The following is a 7,341-nucleotide window of genomic DNA, read 5'->3' on the forward strand; positions in this document are numbered from 1 at the left end:
GGATGGTGGAGTAATTAAGGTGTAATTGTTTTGGTATAACCTAAATTGATCTTCTTTCTTCTGTTTAACCTCCAGAACCACCATAGATTTTTACTTCAAAGGATGACATGTATGAATATAAAAGAAATGTAGTCTTGTACAGTCTAAAGTCGACCATTTCTGATATGTGTAAGGGTAATTGAAACCCAACCACCAAAGAACGTATCCCACAATCCAGTATTCAAATCCATATTAAAGTAACTGTCTTTACTAGTATTTGAACCTTAGAATCTAGATTGATGTAACCCTTTTAAAACTAGTACCATTACTGCTGGTAACTGACTGAAGAAAGTGCTGCTAATTCCTGAAGGTGCTTTGAAATCAGGTTACTGAACATTTATAATTTAAAAAAAGAAGCATAGCATTCTTATTTAGCCTTTTAGAACTTGTTCATTTGATTAATAGCCAATATGCTGTAATAGAGCATATCTGTATTATTTCTTATTGAGATCTCTATAGATTATCAAATCTCTAGTTACTTCACAATATCATAAACACAACATAGACTGCAATTATGACAGGAGAATATGTATCTCTTTACCACATCATATTACCTTTATTCTTTGATTCTGAAGTTATAAATGAAATGTTTTTTTGACATTTTTTAAAATGAAAAGTTTTGAATATTTCAAACCCAAAATAAAACAAGATTTTTATCAGTTTAACCATGATGAAAAAGTCTGTTTCATATTGTCACTACAACTGGAAAATATATATGAGTAGACATAAGCTTTTAAACTCATAATATCTGAAATTAATAATTGCGTGTGTTGAACAAAATTAAACTTATTATTGGGTGGCAAAAAGAACTGCTCGATAAAGTTAAAAGATGCCAAAAAGTTGTAACCTTGTAGGTTAGTCAATGTGAAAAATAAAACTGGATTGATTTGAGTAAAGTAAAAATTTTGTCACAAATTATATCAAACATATTTTTTTTTATATTTAATAAACATATTTTTCTAAAAATACCCAAAACAAACATATTTATCAAATGTCTAATATTAATGCAAAACATAACCACTTTTCTTCCTCAAAATAATTGATTCGCTGTTATCAGTAAATAAATTAAAAAAATACTGAAGCAGTTGATTCATCTTAAATAATAGTAACAACTTCATACAATGTAAGCAGTATAACTTTATTACTTTTAATTAACCTGGGATCACCCGCGTGTCTGAAAATCACGTGGTTACTCGCGCTTTAGATTTTATTTAACATTGGTGTATACTTGAATAAAACTGGATTGCTCTCAAAACACAATTTATAATGGCAACAAATTTTTTATTGTTTTAAAAAATGATAAATTGGCTATATATTACAGTACTTATATTTATAAATATAAATGAAATAGTACACTAAAAAAGTTTCTTAATTTGAAATTTCAAAATAACGTAATTGTGTTTTTATAATCTTCATAACAAAATGATTACTAACATTTTATGTCATCTAAAAACTATAACTATAATAAAATACATAATTATTGTATATTTAAATATTTAGTTTATTGACTGAAACAATATTGCAACATATTATGAATTTAGCATTTCGTCGGTAGTGGCATATTCGCTTATAGAATAACCATCTTCACGTTTTTGAACAAACTGTTCAAAAAGCTGCCCAATTGGGACTAAGTTATCAATAAGTTTTCTAGCAGCTCTGGTATTTTTTCATCAAACCGTATAGCTTGAACTAATGGTTAAAATCGTCTCTTTGACAGTACAACCGAAAAATTTCTGGACATGTTCCATTGTTGCTCTACAACTCAACATTTAGATGACTAGCTTTTTTAACACCAGCTAAATAAAGAACGACCAAAAAAGCCTTCAATTTAGTTATATCGGTTTACGGTACATCCCTGATGCCACGTGTACATAAGTGGCTCATTAGCAACAACTGCTGGTTCGTACAACGAACAATATCTTAAATATAAAAACTCCAGCAATCCATAATTGTATCTTTTATTTTAGCTACATTCTTCACGCCTGGCAATCTAGTAATTATATTTTCACTAGCGGTTCGGCTTGATCGTGACGATGCTGGATTGTGTACATACCAATTACTTAATGCCATCCTTACAATGGTAGATCGGACCGAAGGCGCCACTATTCGCTCTTGATTTGAGCGTGCACCTGCTGTTTGTTGATGTGACAAGACGTTGCCAAGATGCAGATAATTTTCTTCATCTGACTGTTCTGAATCTGTGTTTTCTTCCTGAGTTCGGGCTCAGCATTTGTGTCAGAAAAACTTCATATAACTCAACAGCAACTTTTGCTTCGTCATCAGTCTCAACTTGCGTGAACTTGACCTCTTTTAACCATGCCAGAATACGAAAGTCATTATCCTGTTCAATTATTCTTACGTGAAAACTGAACTATCAGATTCAAAATACTCAATAAAATAAATATATAAACAAAATAAATAAATATAAATAAAATATTAATAAAAATAAATAATAAATACTCAATTAAATTATGTCACAAATTATAAAAGTCATCAGAAAACTTGTGAGTAATCACTCGCGCGTTAGATTCCAACTAACAGACCATGCACGCCCCAACTCCTGACTTTCGGGACCCCACCTAAAGGTTCCACACCTCAATGTCCAACATCAACACTTGGGTAAAATTGTCCTGACGAGCAAATGACGTTTCAGGTTCATACTTAATATAATAGTCTTTATTAAAGAAAGTTCCAAATGTTAGATTTTATCTAACGCGCTAGTGATCCCGGGTTAATAAAATTTTAGAATGAATAGTTTTTAACTGCAAAATATGATTTGCATAAGTTAATACCAGCGACATAATTCCTGATTTATGCGTGATAAGTTTTATTTTAATGTTTCTTAGCCTGCTGTCTTATTAACAAATTAATTTGGAATCTCTTATTGTGCCTAATATTTACCCCTAAACCACCTTATCATTTATTCATTGGTAAAGTATAGTACTTTAACAACTGATATTTGTAACTATTTAGTCTTTTAAAGCAGAATTAATTTTACTGGGGCCTTACTTCTACTTTTAACACTTGCCTACTTATCAGACTTGTCATTCAGATTAATGATCTTTCATGTCTTAGATTATCAGTACAATTCATTCAACCATGTATACTTTTATTCATGTTAAGTGTTGTTCATTCTGTTGTGATCTTTACTACAGGAATGCAATTTCATAATTGTACAAAATATTTCATATTATAATATGTATGCTAATTATAATATGTATATTTAAAATTATAATCTAAACAAAGTTTCAGTTCACTTGGGCAGTTATTTTTCATTTTTCATGCTTACTGAAATATTTGTTAACTATAGTTTATTTTTTATTCTGAAGTGGTCTCTTTTTTACAAAATTTCCTTCACTTACACAGATAGCACGATTTTTTTTTCTGGTGCTCTTTCTTCTTTCATCCACAAGAAGTGTTGCATTATAAATTATTTCTCAATTGAAGCCTAACTTCATTCATTTCAGCAGCCCTACTCTTTATCCTTAAGTTTTGAAGTTCTTCTTTCAGCTGCCTTATCTATTATCTATTCTGTTTGGCCATTTCAGTTTTCCAAATTTTTCCAAAAACTTTTTTAGTATTTTTGAATCCAATTGGATCATATATCCAAAGAATTTCAATTTTTTTCTCTAATTGTGGTTTCTAAATTTTCTTGGGTTTTATAAATTTCCAAATTTGCTTTTAGTCTGTTCGTAACTACTTCTGAGATTGTAGATTCTCCTTAGGATTTCTTTTTCAATTTTGAGAAAGTTTTTTTATCCAGATTTGCTGTTTCAATTTCATTTAAGATCACTGGATCTACCATGGTATTTTAGATCTATTACAATATTGTAATGCCTCAACTTTATGTTTATAGATAAATAAATTTATTTTGTTGTTTCTTTGGTTGATTTCCAAAGCTGCTTTGTCTGGTTTTTATTAATTATTTCTCCTAAATATTTAAAGTGGGTTGTGACATCTACTTTTCAATTCTTGATCTCTATTGATTTTTGGGATAATCTTTGAGGTTTATCATACTTCTTTTTATAAAAAGGAAATTTACAAGCCTGCTCTTTCTCCAGTTTCTTTTAGGTCCTAATTTGGTAAACTGCATGCTCTTCTGCTTTTGCAAGGTTTAAGGTTCTGATAGAGCAGCAACTAATTTTTAGATTTTAGTTCCCATTTTAACGCTTTTGTTATTCTTTTTCCAGGTTTTCATGATTTTGCCTAAACCTTGGTTGAATAGGAGACTTTTAACACAGTTTATTCAGGTTAAATATGTATTATTTGTTTCTTATGTAGTATTTTTTTAAATGCTGGAAAGAAAACATTTTTTATTTGCTTAAAATATTGTTATAATTGTTATAATATTGTTATAATTGTGTATTATATCATCGACTTCAAAATAAAAATTTTGTTTATTAGTTCTCAAAAATGGTTTTACAAATTTTTGTTTAAGGTTAAAATTCTGTTATTAGTTGCTTGATAATCCTTTTAATTTGAAATAAATTCTAAATTACAGGAGTCAAAAGAAAATTTAAAGATACGTAAAACCGCAGTTTTAGCATTAGCAGCTGTTGATAAAGAAAAACTCATTGACAAAGAAAGAATATTTGATAAAGAAAAAATAATTGGACTTGAAAAAAAAGTTACTGAAATTCAGGTAAGATTTATTTTAATTTATAATATTTTAGATTTCTTAATATGTTAAGAAACTAACAAACTAACAAAAGGAGAAGTTGCTGTTAAGTTAACGAATATACCTTCACATCAAAGACTAAAAAACTGTTACCTTCACATAAAAGAATATCTTTTCACATTCTCAATATGTACAGAGGTTGAAGTTTTAAAAATTATTCTATTCATTATAATTTTTTCATAAAAGTATTTTTAATGATAACTGGTCTTTCACTTGGAGGAGAAAGAAATAAATTTTAGGTAATAGCAATTTCACATTTTAATATGTCAGTTTATAAACTTTCTATGAACGATGTAATATCATGAATATGTGAATGATAATGATGATATGTAGACTAATAAACTCTAAGTGATTATCTGATATTAGATCAGGTAGATGCACTCAGTATTGCTTCTTATTGCTGTGTTGCTTATATTCAGTGTAGGTATTTTATGACAAACTTTTTAAAAATATAATATTTTTTTAATATAATGTTATATTAATATATAATATAAACCGAGACCTCCAATCTCAGGTTCAAATCATTTTCATACTCTACAAAATTCCATCTCCATATCTCTTGCACAAACTTTAATCTTATGTGTTGATATCAAGCCAAAAAAAAAAGAAGTTAAATATGTCAGGGAGTCTTTCTCCTACATGTCCTAATAAATATGTTCGGAAGGCCAGCTATAAACTAGCAATGCCATGATGATAGTGTGGAATATTTAAAGGAAACGCTTACATATATGTACATTCATATTTTTTACAGCTGTTACAGGCTTTGAAACCTACAGACTTCTGTATGTGTACCAACTACACAATCGAATTGTTGCGGCAAGAAGGTGATGGACTTTCTTGATCATATTTTGTTTATTGATGACTCAACATTTTACCTTGATGGTGAAGTTAATATCCCGTACCTGGGAATCAGAATGGACATCCCCATGAACTCTTACAATGTAGAAGGGATTCCCATAAATTAAATGTTTCCAGTGCAGTATCTAAAAAGCAAGTTTATAGACCATTCTTTTATACTGATGCAGACAAAACTGAAGTTACTTATTTGATATTGCATATACGGCTCTTATCTCAACTGCAAGACGGACCAGAAAAATTTATGTGGCCACAACATGGTGTGCCTCCCCAAACAAAATTTGATATAGGATTGGTTGAATGACTTTTCCCCAACCACTGAATTGGCAACATGGACCTGAACATAGAGTTTGTTAGTAGTGACCTCCAAGGTCATCCGATCTGACCCATGTCAGAGAAATTTTTAAGATTTATATTATTCATTTCTCTGTACTGTTAAATTATATTTAAATATATAGATATATTTATCTTTAAACATGAAAAATAAGTACTGGAATAGGGACCTGAGAAAGATAATTGTACCCCCTTGCAGCTTGATTGTTCTTATTAAAAAGTTCCATTCCTTTATATATAACATACTGGAATTTAAAATCCTGTGCAGAAAGGATAACATTCCAATATGTTTAGTAAACTAACAAATTTGTTTTTGTCAACAGCCTCATTAAAATTTGTTTTTGGGCGAATAATTTAGTATTTACACATGATGAAATTACTGCAGTTTAAAATTAATAATTTAATAATAGCTAAAGAGAAGTAATTAACTATATTTGGAATGTGGGAAATCAGATAAAGAAAAAAATTATCAAATAATTCTATTGAAAATCTTGTTTTTTTCTTCCTTTATCTTTTTTCTTCCTTTTTCTTAAAATAAATCTTAAACATATATTTCCTGTACAATATGATCTAATGTATTACACATATTGTATAATATATATTTTACAGTGTCAGTGTTATTGTTAATTATTGTTTTTGATTTTTAATTGTTATATTAATTTTTTTAAAGATTTATATAGACTGCCAAGAATTTAGTTTTGTAAATGACTTTTGTGCAGGGTAAGCTACATGAAAATGAATTACTAAATACAATGGACCCCTTCTTAAATGATCTCAGTTTAACTGCGTTTGTTTTATAACTAGCTGCTCATGGCTTTTTTTTAACCAGGTTGCTGTGTTATAATATAGATAAAAATTTCAGTATCATGCTATTTTTTATACTAACATATATTACATCACAAATTATCATGATTGTATTTCAAGAAAGAAAGCCATACAAACAAAAAAAAGTATAAGATGGCACAGAGATGTATACCCATTTTGGAAGAAACACGACACAGGTAATTCCTCACCAAACTTTATTATGTTGGCTGGAACATGTAAAGTAACAGATGCCATATATGTTAGGTAGCAAAGATTACATCTGGATAGTGATGACCATCTTCCCAGATACATGTTTCAAGTCAAGAAATGAAGCAGACCCACATCTGTTTCAGTGTCTCTTGAGTGAGCTGCTGTACGTCCATACAAATGCCTGTCTTCATTTGCTGTAATGTACTGAGTTTCTTGATGTACACCTGCTCCTGTAAGTATTCCCACAAGAAGAAGTCGCACATACTCAGGTTGGGATCGAGGGGGCCAAGGAACATCTCTGAACCTGCAAATCACATGACCAGAAAACAATTGTCGTAGGGTTTGCATTAAAAGAGCAGCTGAGTGCTGTTGCTCTATCTTGTTGGAACCACAATTTCTGGACCCATTTCCAAGAGCTGGAG

Source organism: Lycorma delicatula, chromosome 9 (genome assembly GCF_047948215.1).
Source record: "Lycorma delicatula isolate Av1 chromosome 9, ASM4794821v1, whole genome shotgun sequence".
Lineage (NCBI taxonomy): Eukaryota > Metazoa > Arthropoda > Insecta > Hemiptera > Fulgoridae > Lycorma > Lycorma delicatula.